Here is a 24,030-nt window from a genome sequence, read left to right as displayed (position 1 = left end):
TTGTTATATACTCTGTTTGGGTAAGTTCATACTTGGCTCTGAGCCACTAGTTCCTCTAAAGGGTATAATTGTTCTGCTAACACTGTACAGGGGCTCTTGGGGTTTGTCTTGGCTCAACATGGCTTGACATGGTGGGTGTGCTGACGCCCAGAGAAAAAGAGAGAGCCAAAGCTGTCTGTCTTGCAGACGGGCAGGAGGGAGTCAGGACACAGCTCAGCTTGCTGGTGCCCAGAGAGAGAGAGTTAAGCTGCTGACCCTGAAGGCAAGGGAGAGCCAGCCACACAGCTGTGTATGGGAGCCATGGACTCAAGCAGCCAAGAGAGGGCAGACAGTGTGAGAAAGCTAGTGTGAGTAAGCTGTTGATGAGAGTTGTTGCTGAATAAAACCACCTGAGTGCTTTATCTGCTCATCCATCCACTCCCCTCAACTTCAGCATGGGCTGGACCTGGACAGGTAGTCATTAGGGAAGACATTTAGACTGCTGAATGACACCTAACCTGCAACTATTTGGCATTTGGACTTTACGGTCGAGGAATCCAGTAAATACTTTTTAATTTTTTTAACCAGCTTCAGTTGGGTTTTCATTTACAGCTTAAGATCTCATGATCTACCCATATTTTATTTTCATAGCATCTTAATCTTTTATTATTGAACTTATACTATGTTTAATGTTATGGTTATTAACATGTCTGTATCCTGCACTGGGTTTGGAGATCCAGAATTGGTTAGGAAAGCTTATCTAGGCGACTTTCTTCTTTCTCTCCCCCCTGGGACATGGCAGTATTTTTTTCATGCAGTCAATCCTCAGTAGAGATAATTGTTGAGTAAATGAATGAATGAAAATACAACTTTAAATCTGTTTCAGGATTAAGACAATATGTGGCAATGTGGTTTTCAAATTCCCAAACAACTAATAAGTTAGAGTATTATTTCATTAATTTATTCTCATTAAAAAAAGATAAAGAAGAGAGAAAGCATTTTGAACCATCGTTCTGATCCTGGGTCACCGAAAATTGTGTGGACTCAGAGTGGAAACTGGAAACTGACCCATCTGTGACTTTTAGTCATTCTTTTCTTTCTAAGAAAATAGTATGTGATGAGGTTACAGGTGCCAGTGGGTAATAGCTTCTTCTTTGGATACACAGATAACCAATGCCCTGAGACTTGTTTAATTCACTGGGAAAGGTGGGAATTACAGCACCCACCTCCACGGAACAGCAGGTGGATGTTTCCAAAAGCACAGGAATAGTGAGCTCTGGATGATCCTGCAGATGTTCATGGCCCTCATTATTTTTTTATTTCTGTTTATTTTTTCATGAGAATGATTTTGTATCTGTATAAAAATCCAGAGGAAACATCCTGCTAGAACAATAAACCATTTTTGCAGTCAGTTTGATCAGTATTGGGCTGGAGTTGGCATGCTCTCATGTCATCTAAGAAGTGGCACAATTATTGGTTTGAGCCAAACTATACAAGCCTCACATGGTAAAAGTAGGTGATTTCTTGTGTAGTGGACACATGTGTGGCAGGGGGCGCACAGTGCAAGTAGCTACTTCATTCATAGGCTTAGGTTGCCTTTGGGTAAAAGAGAAGAACAATAGTTAACTAAGGCAGCCATAGCTGGTGCTATGTGGAAGTAAAGTATTTCTCTTGTAAAGGGAAAAACCCTAATTACAGCCAATCTGCGGCTGATGTGACTGCACTGGAGCTCATATGTTGCTGTTTTGTGAAGACTGTGCTAAAGTATCTCAACGCATAATAACTCAAATTCCTTTTGATCACAGAGCGTCTGGGGCTTCCTTATTTTTTTTATTATGACCATTATGTAATATTTATTTAACACGTTCAAATCGGTAGGTTAAATTCCCAATATAAAAAGACACAAAATTTATTCTGAAGAGTGGACCTAATTTACAAAGAAAATCTTAATATAGATTACAGTCATGGTCATGGGGCCATTGGTGATGCCTCTGATGATGTCATGTATGTGGTAGTGTACTGGAAATTTCTACCCTCAAACTGCTTGGTTGTGAGGTTGGCTGCATCACTGAGTAGCTCTGTTGGACAAGTTACTTTATCAATATCTCAATTTCCTTATCTGAAAAATGGGATAAAAATATCTCCTCTTTCATAACTCAGAACAGATTAAGAGATCTGGTTATGGCATATTTAGCACAGTACTTTACCATCATGTAGCGAGTGCACAGAACATGTTAGCTGTTATTGTGAAGACTTTATGTTCACCACACTGAATTTGTAAAAGGACAGAAATAAGAGAAGAATAAATTGGCGCTTGTATTTATGGGGAGAAGGCTCTTCACAAAGAAATTGAATTACAGACTTCATCTATCAATCAGCTAACCTAATACTCCTTTGGTTCCTTCCAAAACAAAAATCAACAAACACATATAATTAAATTTTGAACTGGTAGGTTGGTTAGTAAGTTTCTACCTTGAAATGACAATAGAAGTTGCTGAGATGCCTGCATCCCCACTTCAGCTTTTTAAAGATGCAACTACAGTAGAATCTCCTGTGTGATATTACATGGCCTAGGGTATCCTTTTAGGGGCCTGTTTTATTTTCTCCTAACCTTTCTCACTCTGTTGCTTTCCATGTAAACTAGTGCAACTTCTTTTTAATTAAAAAACATCCGAGGTCAGTTAGGAATGTCCTTGTGACTCCTTTGTGTATTATAAAATAGACCCTCTGGGGAAATGAATCATGCTATTATCTGGTTAGTTGGCTCATGCTAGCGAAAATACAATAAAAATACTCTTTCAAATAGTCTTCCACACCCTTCTTGCTCTTTTCCCCATCTAGTCTCCACATTGCTGACAGAACATGTAGTCACTTGTTCAGTATCAGCCTTTTGTATTAGCATAAAAACTCCAGGAGGACAGGAACTATGTCTTTTTCTTCCACATTTTATCCTCTGGAAACAGCGTGGTTCCTGATTCATAGCACTATACGCATTAAACATTCGGTAAATGAATAAATGAATAGCCAACTGTTAGCTGGAAAAATAAAACCTGTGGAATGCCAACATCAGTTGACTTGGAAGTAGTGGGCCAACTATTGCTAAAGAACCAGGCAAGCATTACTCCCTGAAGAATGTATTTGTGTACCTTAGTGGAGTGTTTACTGATCTACCAGGAGATAAGTAAAGAGAGAATAAGCATAAAAAGTGTCATTAAAGTTAGAAATTTTAATAACAATTTGCTATTTAAATGTGTGTTGACTGATGAATTAAAATTGATGAATGATATTTTTGAGTATCAATTACATTTCATTTTTATTAGAATTTACACAGAGCCAGACCTGGAATGGACTACAAACACACAACATTTCTCCCTTCAGATATTCCATCAAAAGAATGGTTCATGTAAATGAAGGTGAACCAGTTGTGTTAAGCCAACTTGATAATAACTTTACATTGCCCTTTGTTCATGTTGTAATGGAAACTATTTTTTCTCATTATATGTGTAATACATACCCAATGATTATGAAATATCAAAAAATACAAATATTCCCCTTTCAAAAAGGAAAGAAATATCTTGTTTAATTTTACCCTGAGATAACTTAGATTAATAATTGAGATTATATCATCCTACTCATATATGTATTTTTAGTAAGTGAATTATACCAAAATACATGTTAATTTTTAAAATCTTCTAGGTATAATATCTACATTGAAATCGAACTATATAAAATATTAAGAAAATGAAAATTTCATGTAATCTCATGCCCTAGTGCCATTCTACATAAAACTTGGTGCACAGACTTATGATGATCTGTTTCCATTACTGGTTTGCTAGGAGATAAGTAAAGAGAGAATGCACATAAAAAGTGAGTCATTAAAGTTAGAAACTTTAATGGCAACTTGCTGTTTTAATTGAATTTTTTGTCACCAAGGAATTAAAAATAGTAATAATAACTTTTAAAAAATCTGGCTCTTCAATTCAGATAGATACAGAAGCACCAGACTAGTGAGAATTTTATCTATATTAGTGCAGATGATTTTCAATCCATATGTTACTATAGCTATATATTTATAGCTATATCTTTATGTGTATGTATATAAATATACACACACATCTATCTATATACACAGATACATATATTTATTGACAAGGTATGTTTATTTAATATATATACAAAGATATACAAATGTATTTATTGATTTTTATACTTACGGGGCAAATAGTTTTCTTTTTAGTCTTCAAAACAGCTGTAGAAGTTTGTTACGTTTATCTATTTCCCAAACAGGTGTCTGTTTATAAACTCAGTAGCACATTTTCAGCAGAAGAGAGATGCATGGTGAATTGTCAAATTGAAATACACTTTCAGAACTTACAAGAAGACAGAAAAAAAACCTTTGAAATAATTTTAGAGCTGAGAATCCTGAGAGTGGGCTCAAAAAATCAACAAAATCTTATCTTGCAGTTGAGGATACCAAAATAAAGAATAGGTAAGTTTTAGTTTTTTGTTTTGTTTTAGAGACAATGTCTCCCTCTGTTTCCGAGGCTGGAGTGCAGTGGCATAATCTTGGCTCGCTCAACCTCCACCTCCCAGGTTCAAGGGATTCTCGTGCCTAAGCCTCCCTAGGAACTGGGATTACAAGCATGCACCACCATGTCCAGCTAATTTTTGTATTTTTTAGTAGAGACAGGGTTTTGCCATGTTTGCCAGGCTGGTCTCCTGACCTCAGATGATCCACCCTCCTTGGCCTCCCAAAATGCTGGGATTACAGGCATGAGCCACTTGCACCCAGACAAGAATGGGTAAGTTGCACAAATTTGTCTAAGTTGGCATTGTGTCAACTTGCCAACTTGTGTGTTGACATTGTTAGATTCATGACTGGATTTCAAGTCTCCAGGGTCCCAGACCAGCACTTTCTTTTTCTCTGTTCTACTAAGGAATTGTCTGTGGAATATCTGTTAATTGTAGATATTACCATCTGGTCCCTCCTCCTTGTAACAATAGGTGTTGGTTTCAAAGGTGGAAGTCAGAGATGGGGTCAAGGGCAGGTTATCCTTAGGGAAAATCACAGGTGGTTTTGTAGACTATTCTACTTTGACCAGGCATACTCAGTAAAAATTCCCAGAAAATTCTTAGGAAACCCAAGTTAGCTCTGTATAGCCAAGCAAGATAATGCAGGTGTTGAAACACATTTTTCCAATAATTTATTTGACACTTCCTTTTGCTTCATGTGAAGGCAGCCCTAAATTCTGCATTGGGACAAACAGCTGAGTCACTGATGTTGCTTAATATAGGCTTGTTCTATAGAAGAAAAAAAGTTTTGCCTGTAAAAAGCTGGCTTGCATGCTTCTCTTAGCTCTCTCTGAAGTTTTACATTCATGACAAGTTATCCATTTTTCTCTATTTTCCCTCTCATCTGAAAGAAAGCCCAATATCTACTTTATATATATTAGGTGACAATTCTGGTAGATAAATTTGACATAAAATCCCACTGATTTATTTTATTTTAAATCTGCAATAAGAACTCAAATAATCAGTCAAGAGACATTTTTTTTTTCCTTTGCCTGCATTGCTCTATGAGACAATGATGAGACCAAGTCGATTTATCTCAATTCTGAGGGACTTTTTATCAGCCATACCTGTAGTATCCGGTAGCCATCTGAAATGTTTCACATTAGTTCTAACTGCAATACAGTCAACCATCTGATATAGATCATTAATCTCACACTTCAAAGGAAGAAGAATTTCTGTGGGAAGCTCTCACATCTGGTATTCTACTTGCTGATTTTTTTCATCCAAATCCTGATAATTGATTGCCAAATCTCTATCATCACATACAAGGCCCAGCACAAAGAAAATACACTTGTGTTTTTTTAAGTCACTTTGTATTTAAAAGAATGTATAACACTGACTCTTTTTTAAAGCAATATATACCCATTTGCATAAGAAAGTCAGAAGGATATAAAAACTAAATGACAAAAAGAAGTTATCTGTGAAAGAGAGGATCATAAGGGTTGCTTGCCTTTTCTAGTTTGTGTTTAAATTTTTTCTGGAATAACTATTATTACTTGGATAATTTAAAGTTAAGTTTTTAAGAGCTAGAGTATATATAATTTCCATTATTTAAATAATAAACAATTTAATGCAAAGATTATTTTCATTCAAAGGGAAAATGACTGTACTTAGTAATTATTAAGCATGTGGTACTTAAAATAGGAAAGGACTAAAATATATTTGAACTTTGTATTTGTATTCAACAAATCTGGGTTAAAAACTAGGCTATATAATATTGGTAAGACTACCAGATAAAATACAGGACACCAGGTTAAATTTGAATTCCAGATCCCAATAGATGATTTTTTAATATAAAAAAATTGGGAACATATTTATATTAAAAATTTTTTGTTGTATATTAGAAATTCAAATTTAACTTAGAGTCCACTATTTTTATTAGCAAAATTTGGCAACTACAAAAAATTGGATCTTACTTTTGTCCTATGTCACATGGAAAGAGTTCTACTCAGATCATTGGTTACTCTGAGGGTTATAGGAGAAAACCATCATAGACAGATTTTCTGTGAAGTTACCAAAGCTTGCACCTTACCTCCTCTGCATGGCCTACATACACAGTCTTATACATAGTTTTATATTTATAAATTTCTTAAACCTTCTCTTTGTCCTGAATTATATAAGCTTTGGAACTCTCAAAACTTCCATCTGCTTTTGGAAAACATATTATTGTTTATCTATTAGCTTGCACATAGATGGCACTCAGTAAGTCCCCTTTTCTAACAAAAGGGATGCTATGAAGTTAATTCCTCTCTTGTGAATAAGACAGTTGACAGTCAAATGGCTGTCCTCACATCAGACTTCTGTATCCCTAAGTTCCAAAGTGCCATCCTCTAAAATGTGGCACAAGTCTCCCCTCTATCCCCAGATTGCCAACACCTTCTCCATACTCTGTGAATGACCAAGCATTAAGCATCGATATTTCCAGAAATTGACAGTTTGGGGCTCCCATTTGATGAGAGCTTTGGGAAGTCTACAAATAATAATCAGTGATCCTGACTGTTTGCTACACAGGGGGTTACTCTACTGAATTTGCAATAAAGGCTGCTCGGGGCCTTAGGCAGCAGACTCCATTCCCATGAACTTGGCTGCTATACAAACTGTCAGACTCCATCTCTCCTGGAATCAGGCACACATATGTAGATGACCAGGCATTTCAAACTCATTAGTCACTGAGAGCTTACGTTAAATATGATAAAGTCAAAGAATCCATTCCCTCAAATCTGTGCAATGCTGTCATTTTTCCCTCTTCTTCCCAGATATCCTGCTTCCCATTAATAGTTACTAATCATTCACTGTCTACTTCACAAGGAACCATGAGGAAAATTCCTCATGCATCACAGGAACAGGAACAACTGTGCTGTCTCTCAAAGCAGTGTGATTTTGGTCAGTAACGTGAGTAGTCTCATGACTAATTGTGCTTTCAAACTATATTTGCCTGGATTATTAGGATAGTCTGTTCAAAATTACCACCAACACGCAGGAACCTATCAGAATCCTAAGACCAGCATGGCAGGAACCAACATTACTGCTTTAATATATATTTTCTTCCAGCCTATCATTCTTCTTGCTTTAATTTCCACAGATTGGTCTGTTTTTCTTCCACTGGTATGCATATATTTCTGGAGACTATCTCAAGTTCTCTTTTCAAACTAGAAGTATTACATAAATACATGTATAAATAAATATTTATTTCCAGCACTGAGGGAACATTCTGGTTAAATCTTTCATCAGGACTTATTTGAAAGAGCACTGGAGGTCTGACTTTCCCAACTTAATTCTCTAGCATCGTGTAGAGGTGCAAATGGTAGGTGACATATTATTTGTTAAAATTTTAATATGAAAAGAATATGATTCCATTATATAGGAGGTAAACAAAAAAGTAAAATTAGACTTAATTTAGTTTGGCAGTTATATTAATAAGATGGAATTTGAGTGTTAGTGGAAGGGGTAAAGTTTGATTTATGAGGTACTGGAGTAGGTCAAGAAATGTTTTCTTTTCAGTTATTACCACCCCCGGGTGGAGGCAAGTCTAGAAGTGGGGTGTGCAAGGACAGAGCTGATGGCTCTTTATGAGTACCCACAGAAATATAATTATATGAATTCCAAGAAACTAGTAGCCTTCCTTTGTTGGCAGCCAGGTAAGTCAACAGAGACTCAGGAGGGAGTCTACTCATGGTTTGGGAAATAACTTAGACCGAAATATGAATCATAGTAGAAAAGAGACCAGAGAGAAGGTTGTTTGCCTTCCCTCATGAAGAAGAATGAGTTTTCAGTATGCTGCTGGAAATAAAAAAAAAAAAAACAAAAAAACAAAAAAAAAACAAAAAAAAAAACGGGGTTCTTTGCATTCATACATGCATTTCTCCTCCTTTTCTCAAGTCAATAACTCTGGATCTCTCTTATAGAAGAACACTGCTATAGCAAACTTGCTATACATTTTATTTAATGATAATCCCTCAGTACCTACAAAGAGCAAAACTCCTGCTATTCTGACTGTAAAACACATTTTTAATTGTTAAATTTTATATTAAAAATGTTAAAGTAACCCAAAAAAGTCTATTTTGGAGAGTGTTTGGAAAAAGGACATTTTGGAAAATACCATTATAGAATGATATGAATTTGAATGCTGCTATGTTGTGTTGGCAATACCTGAATCTGCAATTGAGAAGGTAATGGATCTTTCATCATCTCAGGGCTATTAACTGAATATGAGACACGCAGTAAAAGAAGGAAATTTGCATCTTTGAACTTGAGCATGGAACCACTCTGAGTATTGTATTCTTTCACTCCATAAAAAGGATCATTTTTAAAATGGACTGGTTTTTGAAACTACATTGGGAGGAAAGAAAAATCAAAAGAAAACATTTGTACAAATAAACCAATGGACTATTGATCTGCAAAGAATATTTGCTCAAAAAGGTGACAAAAATCAACATGAGTTTTGCTTGCCAAGACCTTTTTCCAACTTTTCACAACAGGTGCTTTCAGGGCTTTCGCAGAGTTTGACACACACGCCCAGCCTGGCAGCTCTGTGTTCAGGCGCTTGTGTAAGCACTGGACTCACACAATGGTGTCCCACATTGCTCATTTATGGAATCACAGCAAAAGTTTTACCTTCCTTCCTCTTCCACTGTTATCACTGTAAGTACTGTGAGATGAATATTGTCATATACTAAAATTTACATGTAACTGCATTTTTTGTTAACAGAGACCAAAAGGTGACATAATAAGAAAGCACAGTAACTTATTATATTTTTCTAGTAGTCTTAATAAGAAAGGAAGGTGGGGCCAGGTGCGGTGGCTCATGCCTGTAATCCCAGCACTTTGGGAGGCCGAGGCAGGCAGATCAAGTGGTCAGGAGATAGAGAACAAGCCTGGCTAACACGGTGAAAAACCGTCTCCACTAAAAATACAAAAAATTAGCCAGGTGTGGTGGCACGTGCTTGTAGTCCCAGCTACTCGGGAGGCTGAGACCGGAGAATCGCTTTTAACTGGGAGGTGGAGGTTGCAGTGAGCCCAGATTGCACTGCTGCACTCCAGCCTGGGGGACAGAGCAAGACTCTGTCTCAAAAAAAAAAAAAAAAAAAAAAAAAAGGGAGGGTGAAAATGTCCATTTCATAGCTTATTCACCTCGGAGATACTATTACTAGGTTGAGGCTGAAGATTGAGGGTCGAAGTTGATGTTGGTTGATATGTAACTGCCTGGAGTCTGAATGGGGAATTGATTTTGCATATTAACCACTATGACTCCACAGTCTGCACTGAGACATTCACTGGCACTTTCAGTTCATGCATCCTTGGACTCCTGTCCAATTTCCAGGCCAGGATTGAAGTTTGAGGATTGCTGGCAGACTACTATAATCTCTATTTCAGGGAAAGTAAGAACAAGTGTCAGTATGAAAGGAGAATCTCCCCTACAAACTCAGTAACTTTCTTCTTTGTATAGATTGATAAAGCAGGCTTTCTTTGTAATTATTCACTCATTGGTGTAATTCAGTTGCTAGCACAGATCTTATTTAAGCCCTATTGACATAAAATGGACTACCCTCTATGACAAAAGTTCTATCAGCAGACAGACATATAAATATATTTCATTGTGATTAGATCTTCACAGTAACTACAATGTAAAAGGCTGTGAACTGTTATGTGACATTAGATATGAGAAAATTGAGGCTCTTTTAGTTTAAATGACTTGTCTCGGTCAATTAGAGTAAAAGCAGCAGAGTTGAGACTCAAGCCCTGCTAGGCGTTCTACCTTCAAATACTATGCTCTTTTATCTATATTATGCAATCTCCTCTTCATTCATAGATAAGACACTACAAATAGTTATTTTACTGGTTGCTGTTGTGGTCAGAAGTTGACGTTTCTCTGTTGAAAATTGTTCACACTGAATAGATACCCTCCTAGAAGTTACTCTGGCATTGAACTAACCTGTACTGCTTTACCTTTTCTACTTTTTCCTCAACTTTAACATCAGAAACTAATAGTGATATTAAGGACATAAATGTAATCACATATTTGAACATAGTTCAAGGGTTACTGAAGAAGCCTCCTTGTTTTAGGATAATTATCAGAGTTCCACTGGAGTTGTCTCCATGTAGGAAGTTCCATAGCCAGTGTTCATAGATTGGGGTTATCAGTAGTCTTCAAACTTGGGGGTCACAGTATCACAGGAGGGGCTCTTACTCTAGCCCTGGCTGATTCCAAAGATAATAGAATGCTTAATGCAAGAAACAGTTTTAGAAAAGTGAGACAAATTATATCAAAATTTGCCTTAAGTTCACATTTATTTACATGAACATTATTTACTTTGGCATAAGGCATTTAATATTCCCTTTAAAAACCATGGATGTGAATAAGCTAAGTAAAACACATATAGGGAAAAAGGATTCCAACTTATTGCAGATAATTACTTTTCAGGTCAATTTTTATTTCTTTAAACCACTCACTTATCCATAGGAGTCAAGGCTTTGACTAACACAAAGTCTAACGCTAGAATTGGAAAGCAGATTTTATTCATTTGCATAAAAGATAAAGCCTGCCACCAAGAAAGAATTTTGTTTTTCTTATAAAGAAGCCAGTGTTATCCTAAACCATAATAAGTTTTGAGCATTTGGTTTCTTGTTTCTAGGTTATATGACTAATATGAAAGACAATTACTAAATAGTGTAAAGTCAAGTTACATCCTTCTATCCTCTCATTTCTCAATATCTTCAAATAAAACAATGCCATTTTGGACACAGGCTAATGGAGCTGGAATGTGCTTCAGGGCAAAGAACTTGGTAAGCAAGGAAAGTCATAAAATTATACCTTTTTTTTTTTTTTTCCAAATTAAGAGAGGCTAATGGTGTACTTTTGTGTTTAAGATATGCCAAAAATGAAATTAGGAGATTTGTTGTCTAAATTTTTACTCCTTCAGAAAGTATTTATTCTTCTCATATTTTCTGTTTGAAGTGTGGGTACTATGGTGTCACTGAATTCAAAACGATTTTTATTTTTGTAATTTGCAGTTAAATCTGATCCCAAAAGGCGGTTGTTAAGGATGAACATGGCTCTTTCCACTGAATTTTCAGTAAAATAATTGTAATGGGAATTGATTGGTGGATTAACATAAAAATTAAAAATCCCCTTGTTCTTGCATGGCAAAATAAAGTAAAATCTCTTGTTCTTAACTGCCTTTTCCTGAAACAGTGTATAATTCCACCATTTGTTCTCTTTAAAAGAAAGATTTGGGCTAGAGAGAGACAGCTTAAACTCGTCTCATCTGCTTGCACCGCTCTCCAAGTAGGTAATTGCAGAAAGAAAAGACAATTCTTTGATCTCAGCGAGGTGCTAATTTGTAAGATTTTTGAGCTGTTTGGGCCTTAGGAAGCAGGGATCAGTACGTAAACAATGGCATTTATCTGGCAGCCTATTACTGACACATTACTATCTCAGTACTTATTCATTTACACTGGTGTTTGAAGACAGGACTATGTGTCAATAAAGGAATTAGACCAGACACCTCAGTCCATCAGGTTTATCTCAGTTTGCTGACAGGAACAGTAGGTGACATTAAGCAACAGAAAACACTTCAAAGTTTTCTATCCTTGGTTTTGCAATGAAGACAAACAACATTTACTGCTTTAGCAGCAACAAACAATGAGCGTAAGACTGCAGAGGGAAGATGAAAGAGCACACCAAATTATCAAACACAAAGCCTGCCCCTACCCCGTTTCTACTCATCCCCTGAATTTCATTAGAGCAATTTTTTAAAAAGAGCTTCCAATGATAAGTTGTGTTCATTTGGACCTCTTAGAAGACAATTCTCTTGAGAAGGCTGGTAGAAAATGAATGAATAAGAAAATTTTACTTGACTAATTCAGCAGCTACCCTTTTTTTTTCTTTCTTTCTTTTAACCAACTTTTATTTTAAGTTCCGGGGTAGTTGTGCAGGATGTGCACGTTTGTTACATAGGGAAACGTGTGCCATAGTAGTTTGCTGCACAGATCAACCCATCACCAGGTATTAAGCCCGGCACCCATTAGCTGTTCTTCCTGGTGTTCTCCCTCCCACCTGCCCCAGGCCCCAGTGTGTGTTGTTCCCCCCATGTGTCCATGTGTTCTCATCATTAAGTTCCCACTTATAAGTGAGAACATGTGGTGTTTGGTTTTCTGTTCCTCAGCAGCTACTCTTAATTAAAGATTTCAATATTCATTTATTTAAACATCTTTTCAATAAACAGTTAAGGTGTGTCTGCTGTACACTAGACCCGAATAAAGATGATGCTATTACTTTTACAGATTCCTGGAACTATGAAAGGTAACATGAAGTTATAATATAGCACCATTTTAGGCAAATGCAAGGTTGTATTTGAGGGGCTGTGGAAATAAGGTAGATGAACTATGTCTCAAAGAGATTGCCAAATGCTCAAATGGATTGAGGAATGTTTTTCAATTACACAACATGTAAATTGAAAAACACTTGAAAAAAATACTTTCCAGCATCATCAAATAAAAATTCCTCTCAGATTTCTTCCTCTACACATCTCAATTTGGAATGATTTACCAGTATTTGGGTATGTCTTACATATAATTTTGTTAAAATTTTGAAATATAGATTAATTAGCTTATTCAGTAAATATTAATTGAATGCATACTGTAGCACACCTTGTTCTAGCCTGACCCAGTGCAGAGAACAAGACAGTCTAGATCCTTGTTGTTATGTGGGATGAAAAACAATGAACTGAAAATGTTGTGATGCCAAAAATTATAAAAAGTAAAAGAACAAAGTGGTGGGATAAAGAGTGAATGGAAGGAGATGGAAGTAACATTAATAAAATTGGTACTGTAGACGGAGTGGTCACGAAAAGAAACTGTAATGATAGGAAGTAATCATGAGTAAAAGGAACAGTTAGGCAGTGGGAACAACAGATAGGACAATATATTGACATGATGGAAAAACAAAGGGCTGGTCTAGAGAAGGGATAGTGAACAAGGGAGAGAGTAAGGTAGCAGATGAAAGCTGGAGAGGAAAATGGGGGAGAGGCTATACTGAGGAAGGGAGGAGATATTAGGAGATGAAGGCATAGACGTAAAGGAGATCAATTTGTAGGTGATTTCAAGTACTGGTAATAAATTTAGAACATACTCTATTTAGGAGGTATTCTAGTTTTACTCAACCCATATACAACATTTGACCTTGTTAATTTCTCCTTCCTTTCTCCTTCCTCGTGGAAACCCTTTGTTGCTTGACTTTCAGACACCACACTCTCCTGGTTACTTCCATCTTCACTGGCTGCCCCTTCTCAGTCTCCTTTGCCGGCTCTTCCTCATCTTCCAGTTTACAATGGAGTGTCTCAGGGCTCCATCTTCAGACTTTTTCCCTTTTCTATTTACATTCACTTCCTCCATGATCTCACTCAGTCTCACAGCTTCAAATAACATCTGTAACAGAATGACTACCAAAATTTTATTTCCAGCCTCTACCTCTCCTTTCAAATCCACATTTAAACATATAACTGCTTGCTTGGCATCTCGGCTTGGATGTGCAATCTGCATCTCGAATGCACCCATCCAAAATCAAGTTTCTTGATATTCTCCCCCAAATCTTTTCTTCCCTCAGACTTCTTCATTTTAAGTAATGGCTGTTCCAGACTTTCAGTTGATCAGACTAAAAACCCTGGATCCATCCTTGCTCCCTCTCTGCCCCTCCTCACAGATGCTGAGCACATTTTTGCGTCACCCAGTTCTAACATTTCACCTAAAGTAGAGTTCTAAGTAGTCTCCCCACCTTGGCCTTTGTTACCCTTCAGACAATCCTCACCACATAGCCTGCGTTCCTTCTAAACCCTGAGCCAGAGCCTGTCTCTTCCCTGCTCAACACCATACTCAGAGTCTACAAGGTCCTCCTTAACCTAGACTTTGTCATCTCTCTAATGTCATCTCGAATTCTCCTCACCTCTCTCACTCTGCTTCTTGCTATTCCTGTGCACTTGCTCTTTCTGCTCCATGGAATGCTATTACCCTCAAACTCCACCTCCTTTCTGACTCACCTTCTTCAGGTCTTTACTGAAGAGGCATCTTCACAATGAGGCCTTTGCTGACAACCCTATTGAAAGTTGTAACGCCTCCAAACCCCCATTGCCTAATTCCCTGCTTGATTTTTCTCCATAGCATTTATCACTATTTAACATGCTATCTGATTCACTTTTTTTTTCTTTGGTTTGTTTATTATCTATTTCCCTTCATTAGAGTGTAAGTTACATTTGGCAGGGATTTTTGTCTGTCTATTCCCTGCCATCTCCCCAGCAATGAGAATAGTACTGGGAACATGCTAATCAGGTACTAATATATGTCAAATTAAAAAGTGGGAAGCTTTGCAAAAACTTAAAAGCAGGAGGTGACAAAGTCTGACTGTGCTTTGAGATGATCATTCTGACCACTCTGTAGAGAATGGATTGGGTGAAGCAAGGGTTGGAGTTGAAAATGTAAATAGAAACACCATTCACGAAGCAAGAGCAGAAGTACAAGTAAGAGGTAATCGTAGCTGGGACTAAGTGGTATTAGTAGAGATGAGGAGAAGTGGATGTGTTCAAAATTTGTTTAGGGGGCTGACTTAATAGCATTTATAATTACTTTATAGCCAGAATACTTCTGGTCATTTCTGTGTTGAACACAGCTATACGGCTTCTCAACTCTGATTGCTTTTTCTCCTTATACAAAGAATACTCAAGCAAATGCTGATAAATTGGTTGTTGGAGAGAGCTTAGGCAGTGATCTAGGATGGCTCCTAGATTTTCAGCTTGAATCACTGGGTAGGTGAAAGTATCATTTACTGAAAGAGAGGTAAGGGTAGGAAACAATTTTAGGAATTATTTCATTTGAGGTATCTCTTAGACATGGAATAAATGGCAAAAAGGCAATTGGTTACATAAATATGCCCTACAGTATAGAGGCCAACTATAGTTATACAAATTTGAAAGTCATAACGTGTAATGGTTTTTAAAACCATGAAACTAGATAAGCTAATGCAAGAAGAAAATCTAGTTGGAAGAGAAATGAGGATTCTGGGACATACCAACATCTAGAAATTGAACAGAGTCGTCCAGCCAAAGAGGCTGAGAAGGAACATTCTGGAAGCATGGCATTTATTGAGAGGAAATTTTATTCCTCTCATTAGTAAACATGAATTACAAAAAATAGTAATTATTATATTTTGAATTTTGTATTTAGAAAATGGTGGAGATTTGTTTTCTCTCATTATCTTTCATTTTGCTTCTTCCCACAAAGTCTAAAAGGACTAAAATATTTGCTATTTTGTCCTCATAGAAAAAGTTTGCTGACCCTGCTTTAGACTATTCTTTTTAAGACAAGATCTCTGTCAACCAGGCTGGAGTGCAGTGGAATGATCACAGCCCATTGTAACCTTGACCTCCCAGGCTCAAGCAATTCTCCCAACCCAGCCTCCCAAGTAGCTGGGACTGCAGATGCACACCACTATGCCTGGGTAATTAAAAAAGAAAACTTGTAGAGACAGGGTCTCCCTATGTTGCCCAGGCTGTTCTTGAACTCCTGGCCTCAAGTGATCCTCCTGCCTCAGCCTCCCAAAGCGTTGGGATTACAAGTGTGAGCCACTGCACCTGGCATAGACTAATTATTTCATACTGCTGAAAGATAAACTGAGAACTGGAAATTTTAGCTTGCTTTTCAGGGTTAATGAGGAGAGCTATGACTCAAAGCCAGGCCTGAACGTCTGGTTGAATTTCTATGCCTATATGTCATTCTATATTTCTGTTGGAAACACAGTAGACTAGCAAATATTTATCTCATAAAATATGAAAGAAACTTAATTATATTATTGAAATAATTTTCAATAAAATACTTAATAAATGCAACAACATTCCAATAGCAGAATATACTCGATTAATAGGATGTAATTTAGTGTTAATTGAAAGAAAGCCATTTGACTTATTTAATTGAAATTTAATTGAGAGAAAGCTATCTGTGTAACTGAACTTTTAAATTTTTTTAAATAGTGTAAAGGATTATGAAAATTACCCAAGTAATTAATGTCAATGAATGGTGTGAAATCCTAAATGTTCAGATAGGTATCTTTTCTTGCTTGCGCCTCAAACCAGAGAATTAAGAATAGGTACCAGGGTAAGGTGGGAAATCATTTCGGAATGAGTAGTTGGTACCATTCTTTTCTGTCATTCTGTGTTCTCCAAATGTCTTCATTTCTCACACACTCAAAACTTACAAATTTCCCATAACCACATTTCTCATACATTCACCATTAACCTTTTGTATTGTTGTTAAATATATACAGCATAAAATGTGTCATCTTAATCATTTTTAAGTGTAGAGTTCAGTAATGGTAAATATATTCACATTGTTGTAAAACGAATCACCAGAAACTTTAATTTTGCAAAACTGAAACTCTATACACATTAAGCAATAGCTTCTCACTTTTTCTTCACACTAGTCTCTGGCAACCACCATTCTGTTTTCTGTTTCTATGAATTTGATGGTTCTAGTTACCTCATATAAGTGGAATTAAACAGTATTTATCTTTTTGTGACTGAATTATTTCATGAATGTAATATCCCCAAGGTTTATCCATATTGTATCACAGGTCAGAATTTCTATCTTTTTCAAGGTTGAATAATATTCCATTGCATGTATTAAATATACACCACATATTGTTTATCCATTCATCTCTTGACAGACATGTGGGTTGCTTCCGCTTCCTGGCGATTGTGAATAATGTGGCCATGAACATAGGTGCACAACCATTTCTTTTATAACATGGATTACATGTCCTCAACTCTGACTGCTTTTCTCCTCAGAGCATTTAAACTATTTTTCATGATATTTTTGACTCATGAGAAGGATCTTTAAAGAAATGAAGAGAAGGTACCTCTCCATTAGGAGTGTTAAGCAAGTCTAGGAAACCCTCCCTGTTAATGTCTTTTTTTGCTACCTTGACTAAGATTGGGGTGCCCATCCCTGGACCTATCTAAGAACACAATCTTATTGAAGAAAGTATGGAAAGAGAAAGGGGTCCAGCATCAGGAAACATGTATATAGGCTAATTAGGTAGATTTATTAGCACGTGGTAGAAACGTGTATAGGCTAATTGGTAGATTGATACCTGAGTCCCCAGGAAGCTATTGCAGAAGATCCTTTTAATAAATTGCCCCTATTTAGTAGTTGGTTGCAGGCAGGGCACAGTCTTGAGCACCTGGCTGTGGAACCAAAAGTTAGACCAATGTGCTTAGAAAGTAACAAAACTGTACATTTTTATAAGTACAGCAACCATTATAAGCAAAACTTATGAAACTTTATAAATCTAAATTTATTATGAACTAGCCATAGGTGAAGCCTCTTTGTGATTAGAAAGATGTGAATTTGAGTCTTGGCCCTCCTGCCAGCTAATGGCATGACTTTTGACAAACCACTGAGCTACACTGAGCCTCCATTTCCTCACCTTTTACGCAGAAATAATAATACCTGCCTTGTGGGCTTATTTTGAGTATTGCAATACAGCTCACACTCAGCAAACAGTAGCTCTTTTTTCTACTTTGGTATCTATAATTGTTAATGATAGAGGCTGAAGATCAGGCTAAGGAAACTCTTCTTTTTCACATGGGAACACACAAATTATCAATGCAAAAGAGAAATCTTAATATTAGTAAAAACTGAAGTCCTTCTAACTTAGCATACACATACATGGAATCACAGATGTTACAAAAATGTATCCGTGATAAATGTCCTTTCTTCTGAAACTTTAGATGCTAAACATAGGTACTCTTGAAAAAATACGCATATTCCAGGTTTGTGAGTAATTCAGTATTTATAAAGCTAGTATTTAGACATTAATGCCATTTGGAGAAATGGTACTTTTCCTTCTGTCTGTGCTTAGATTAATGTTATGCATCAGAGTCTAAGAATCCCCTAAATAAATACCATATGTTTCTGAATGTTAACTTTCTGATTCTGCAGCCAATCCTTTTAATGAATTTCAATGCACAATTCAGAGTCAGCACCCTATTTCCTAAAAAGCTCATAGTCAAATAAATGGTGGACAGAGTTTCCTTAACGTGTTGAGGGTCCTAATAAGGCACACGCAGCTTATTAGTTGCTAATTTTTCCTCTTCAGGAATGGATATTACTCAGGTTTTTTTATTTTGTTTTGTTTTTTTGAGACAGAGTCTCGCTCTGTCCCCCAGGCTGGAGGGCAGTGGCACGATCTCGGCTCACTGTAACCTTCACCTCCTGGGTTCAAGCAAATCTCCTGCCCCAGCCTACCAAGTAGTTGGTATTACAGGCATGCACCACCACACCTGGCTAGTTTTTGTATTTTTAATAGAGATGGGGTTTTGCCATGTTGACCAGGCTGGTCTTGAACTACTGACTTCAGGTGATCCATCTGCTTTGGCCTCCCAAAGTGCTGGGGTTACAGGCATGAGCCACGGCACCCTGCCTCAGAGTATTTTTAAAAGAACGGTAAACACGAGTGCAGGAAAATGCAGGGAAATTACCTTTGAAAATGTAAACTTTTCTGGACCTGCTGTCCATGTCTCTGCTCCTGTGTCTCCTTACCACCAATGTTTCAACCCTTTAGAGAAACAGAATGGATACAGATTACCTGTTCCATGGTCGTCAAGAATGGGGAAGTATTTTTATGGGGAATGATGGTTCTCATACAACTCAACTCCAATTAATCATCCCATCTACATCCTAAGAGGGAAAGCTGCCTTGATCATCAATAAACTATAGTCTTTTATGGGTATTCGGGTATTATCTAAGAAACTGAAACGGACAGAATGGGACTTCATAAACAAATATGTTTATCCAACATATGTGTGTTGAACACCGGGATATGTTCCATCACCATGGTGAGACACAGTGATGTGTAGCCTGAAGTCCCATCCCAAAGTTTCTTAGTATTATGAGAGAGAAGATGTACATAATAATAGCTAATACTTATTGGGCACTTACTAAGAACATTCACATATATTAATTTGTAATCAGCACAACAAGCTTTGAAGTTGGTACTATTAGTCTTCCCCCTCCCCACACTATTGAGGCAGCAAGGATTAGTCCTTGCTCAGGGTCACATAAATAACCAGGAATTAAATCTCAGGAAATTTGACCATTGAAAACATAGTGATTCTCTTGCACACACACAAAAGCACTGTGGCAAAAAGTGATGGATATTGGAACATGGGAAGATATATTGAAATTGGGTTTCAGAAAAGGTATCCAGAAGGTTGACCTTCAAATGGGGCCTCGAATGTTAGATAAGACTTGGATGTGAGGGGGAAAGCAAGGAACTGGAAAGGTTCGTAAAAGCTCAAGGTCTGTAAAGATATAGAAATTGCTGTGTTCTTTTGCCGCATAGCATACATGAGAGATTGTTGGTCATGAAGAGGCAAGTTGCTCCAGCCCATAGAAGACTGTGAAATGCAAGATTTAATGATTATTACATTATTTGGTAGGTAAAGGGCAGTCAGTGAAAAAATCGTCAACAGAAAATGAACATATTTTTAAGAGGCTCTTTAGAAAGATTAAGCTATATGTTTGCAGATGGAATTAGTGGAGAGACAGACTGAAGGCAGGAAAAAGTTAGGATGCTATTGCTAAGCTCTGGCAAAGAACAATAAAGGCTTAAGCTAGAATATTTTAATGCAGACTGAGAAAGAGATGGATATCAGAAAATACAGATGAGATACAGTATCAACAGAACTGAACACAGCAGCAGATTTCAGCAGAACAGTTCCTGAAATGAGCCTTGAAAGATGTACTTGGTTTTTATTAGGTAGAAAGGAGGTAGGCAAACATTCTCAGTGGAGAAAATAAGCAAATATTAGTTTCTTTCTTCAACTATTTTGAGAATACCCAGCCTCCAGAATCCTACTCTGGCACTGACTAGGATTTCTGCCGTATCAGTCTTGACCTCTCCTAAAAAGATTATGAGATATCCAGTGGGTACTCATTATAGACTTGATGATTTTCAAATGGAGAGAAGAATTGTGGATTATTGGAAGTTATATATTCATGTCTCCTACGTAGTGAAGTGATTTTTAATGCTGAATCAATGTTGGGATTTTTAAATTTCTCTTCTTTTTCCTTTTATTAACATCAGAAAAGTCTTTCAGAATGATTACTAATGTCAGATATTTTAAGGGATTAAAAGTTTCTTTTTTTTCTCTCACAGATTAACACTGTTCTACTGTTAGAAGTTAAAAGAAATCATGTAACTATGGCTAGTATTTATCCTACACAGATTGCTTTTATGAAAGCATCCCTGTATGCGTAAAACTGCTCAAAATTGGGAAAATACTTATACAGCAGCCACCTGGTTAGAGTGGCTACAGAATATACAAGCATATAAAAGCTATTTTATGTACTTTGCATTTTTAAAATAACATCTATTACTTGTGGTTAGTGATCTTTCATTGCCTTTAATTTGTGGACACTTTCTAACCACCACTTGTGGGTCTTCAGGGAGCAAATCCTTTCATAGAAACTTTTATTTGCCACCATGAAGACTGTGAGGATAGAGAGACAATTCAATATTTATTCTGTATTTAACAACATACTTTGAGAGTTGAAGCAGAGCTTTCAAAACGTAAAACCATATAAGAAAATAATCCTCAAATCCAACAACCCTCTAGAATGCTGTGGAGAATGGGACAAATGGGGATGTTACAAGTACATCAGATCTAGGAAGTACTTCCCAGCATATTTCACAAAAGAATGACTTGAAACAATGTAACCCCAGAAAAATAAAGTAAAGCTCTAAGGGAAAAAATAAAGACTATTGGAGGGCATTCTTATGAGATATAAACTTATTCTCACCCAGTCATTCTGTGTCTCAGTAAAGTCATAGGCCTGACAAAGTCATCTCTTCCATTTTCTAAGAGCAGGACACAGACAGACATTCTCCCCTTCTGAATTCCAGTCTTTCCATGTGTAAATTAAAGAAAATTATATCTGATTGACTCACATATATCATGGGGTACTGTGTGGGTCAGAACCAAAATACGATAAGGTATGTTTTATAAACTGTAACATATTATACATAAGTAAGATATTATTACCTTGAAATGTAGTTAATAATACCCTATCTTTTCTACTTTGTAGAGCGGTTGTAAAGACAGATATGGTAACAAATACCAAAAACTATAAGGCTTGGAAAGAAAATATATAATCTCTCATTACCTTTTATTTAATTATATTAACATAGTAATAATGAAGAAAATCCATCTGTTTCGGCTTTCACTCTGTGGGAAAAACTAAAGTGTTGGATTGATTTTCTGTTGACTCAAATAGAAGGCTTAAATCTGGAAAAACTGTACTTTTGCAAGTTGAGCATATATGACTAGGATATATCTATAACAAGGGGTGTTTAACTGTATATTCTTTCAGCATATTCCTACCTTGAAAGTGTAAAGGTATCATTTTTTTCTTTAAATGGAAGGCTAGCCCTCAGACCTTCATCCCTGAATTTGTTGAAGACATGCTGTTTCAACCTGTAGCGCTTTGTTGATTCTGAAGAATATTCAAACATTTAATAACGGAGACAAATTTGTTCCTATGACATGCCCTTTAAAGTTCTCTATCCTGCTCATTCCCAACAGAAACAGGTTCAATGCCAAGTAAGAGACTCAGAACAAAGCAACTTAAAATCAAAGTGGGGAGTAATTACATTTTTCATATTTGTATTTGTTCATTTTTCAACTGAAGGCAAATAGCTGGATTATGTGCTGTCAAGTTTAGAAGCTCAATTATTTTTTAGATCAAGGCAAAGTATAGCATTTCAGTCAAAAATATTCATTGTTTCTCACTTATGTGCTGAGTTGAATCACCTTAAAAGACATCAGCATAATATTGGTGTTTGAAGACTCTTGAGATACCCAAGGAAAAGAAAATGGGCTCAAAACAAAGAAAGTGCACTGATTCTAACAGGGTCCACATAACCATTCTGTCGACGCAGTTTTAACAATGGTTACAAGAAGGTGCCCAGGGACTTAGGTGTACATATATTAGAATTATAAAAGAGTGTCACTAAAACATTTTGGTTGAAGAAATCACTTCTTACTGTATCTGTAAGTTTAAAACACTCTCCTCTTTAATATCAAGTAACTAAACAAAATATTGGATATTTGATTATGATATCGTGAAGTTTGCCCAGGGATAATAAATTAATAGCGAGATAATATTTTAAATCCTGCCATTCTCTAATTGAGGCAGCAGCTAGACTTTAGAAATTCACACAAGAATGTAGATAATAACATAATCAAATTTCTAACTTTTGAATTCAGAAGTCTAGCCATGACCATAAGACACAAGATCAGTAAGAAGAAAATCAGAGGAGTAAAGTGGAAGCTCGTGTCCTCTGTGCCCTTGATCTCTCTATAGAGAACAACAACTTGAGTTGGGAAAGAAAAGAGTCAGAGGGAAACAGAACCTTCCAAAGAGCTACAGTATTTGCCTCTGTCTCAGAGTTAAATACCTATGGGAGGGAATAGCAGAAAGATTTGGGAGACCTGAAAGCAGAAGAAAACTGTGTCCTCTTTCCTAAGCGAGCCTGGAAATGACTGTGCTGCATCTAGGACGAAGGGCTTGAGCTATCCCAGAGTCCCCTGCATCTAGGCTTGAAGTAGAAGTAGTGGAATGGTTCCGTTGCATTCAAGAGCAGCTAGGAGTTGATGAGGGCTTTCAGACGCAGCCCCAGCAAAATATCTGCAGCCTCAGTGTGGAAGAGAAGTAGCAGAAAATCCTGCTATCAATGAAAGCAGCACTAAATTCAACAAGACTGCTGGTAGATGTGAATAGCCCTTTCTATTGGAAATATAATACAATACTCCTTGCACTCCTCAAAATACTTTGGTGCTATGGAAATCTAGCTCTAGGTACTACAGCTCCAGGTACTACATACTAGGTCTGGTGGGTGAGGTTATAAATTGCCTGAGATCAAGTTTCTATCATCTGGCATTCTGAGAGCTTGCAATGTTCACAAAGAGAAAAATAAAGAAACTTTGCATATTTGCTCCTTATTCTAAATTTACCTACAACAAATTACATTCTCATAATCAACTAGGGAATATGTAAGCCCTAGACCTTTCTGGAAGCACTCCTCTAGCTTCCTTCCCAATTCTTCATTCCTTGGGTTTGAGTTCTCTGTAGCTCACGGCCAAATCACTTTATCATTACAAAGAAGCCTGTCTAACTCAAGCAATGGGTTAGACTCCTGTCTTCATGGTAGCTTTAATGATAACTTTATTTGCTCATATCTACTCGGGTAAAACTCTTAATATACTTTAATAGCTTATGCCTTTTTCAAGGTACCATATTACCTTTGGCAAGTGGAAGAATCAGACATGTTGATCGAGACTTGTCATCATATGCGTATTTAAAATAGTTTAAATAGTTACTACCCTCTGAGTCATGTCCTTTCTCTACCTTGATTGGCTGAGTTTGTGCCTA

The 24,030-nt window shown here is 36.8% G+C and overlaps 1 long non-coding RNA gene across 1 annotated transcript; it reads right to left on the bottom strand.

The window, feature by feature from the left end:
• Positions 1–10,114: 10,114 nt before the first annotated feature.
• Positions 10,115–14,569, bottom strand: LOC119627858 (uncharacterized). Its single transcript, XR_005244074.2, has 3 exons — positions 14,324–14,569; positions 13,814–13,977; positions 10,115–10,749 (listed from the first exon to the last, which is right to left on the bottom strand). It is a non-coding gene; the product is annotated as an uncharacterized lncRNA (long non-coding RNA).
• Positions 14,570–24,030: the final 9,461 nt, after the last annotated feature.

Source organism: Chlorocebus sabaeus, chromosome 9 (genome assembly GCF_047675955.1).
Source record: "Chlorocebus sabaeus isolate Y175 chromosome 9, mChlSab1.0.hap1, whole genome shotgun sequence".
NCBI lineage: Eukaryota > Metazoa > Chordata > Mammalia > Primates > Cercopithecidae > Chlorocebus > Chlorocebus sabaeus.
The sequence above is the reverse complement of the archived record's forward strand: the minus strand, read 5'-3'. Positions and strand labels throughout refer to the sequence as shown.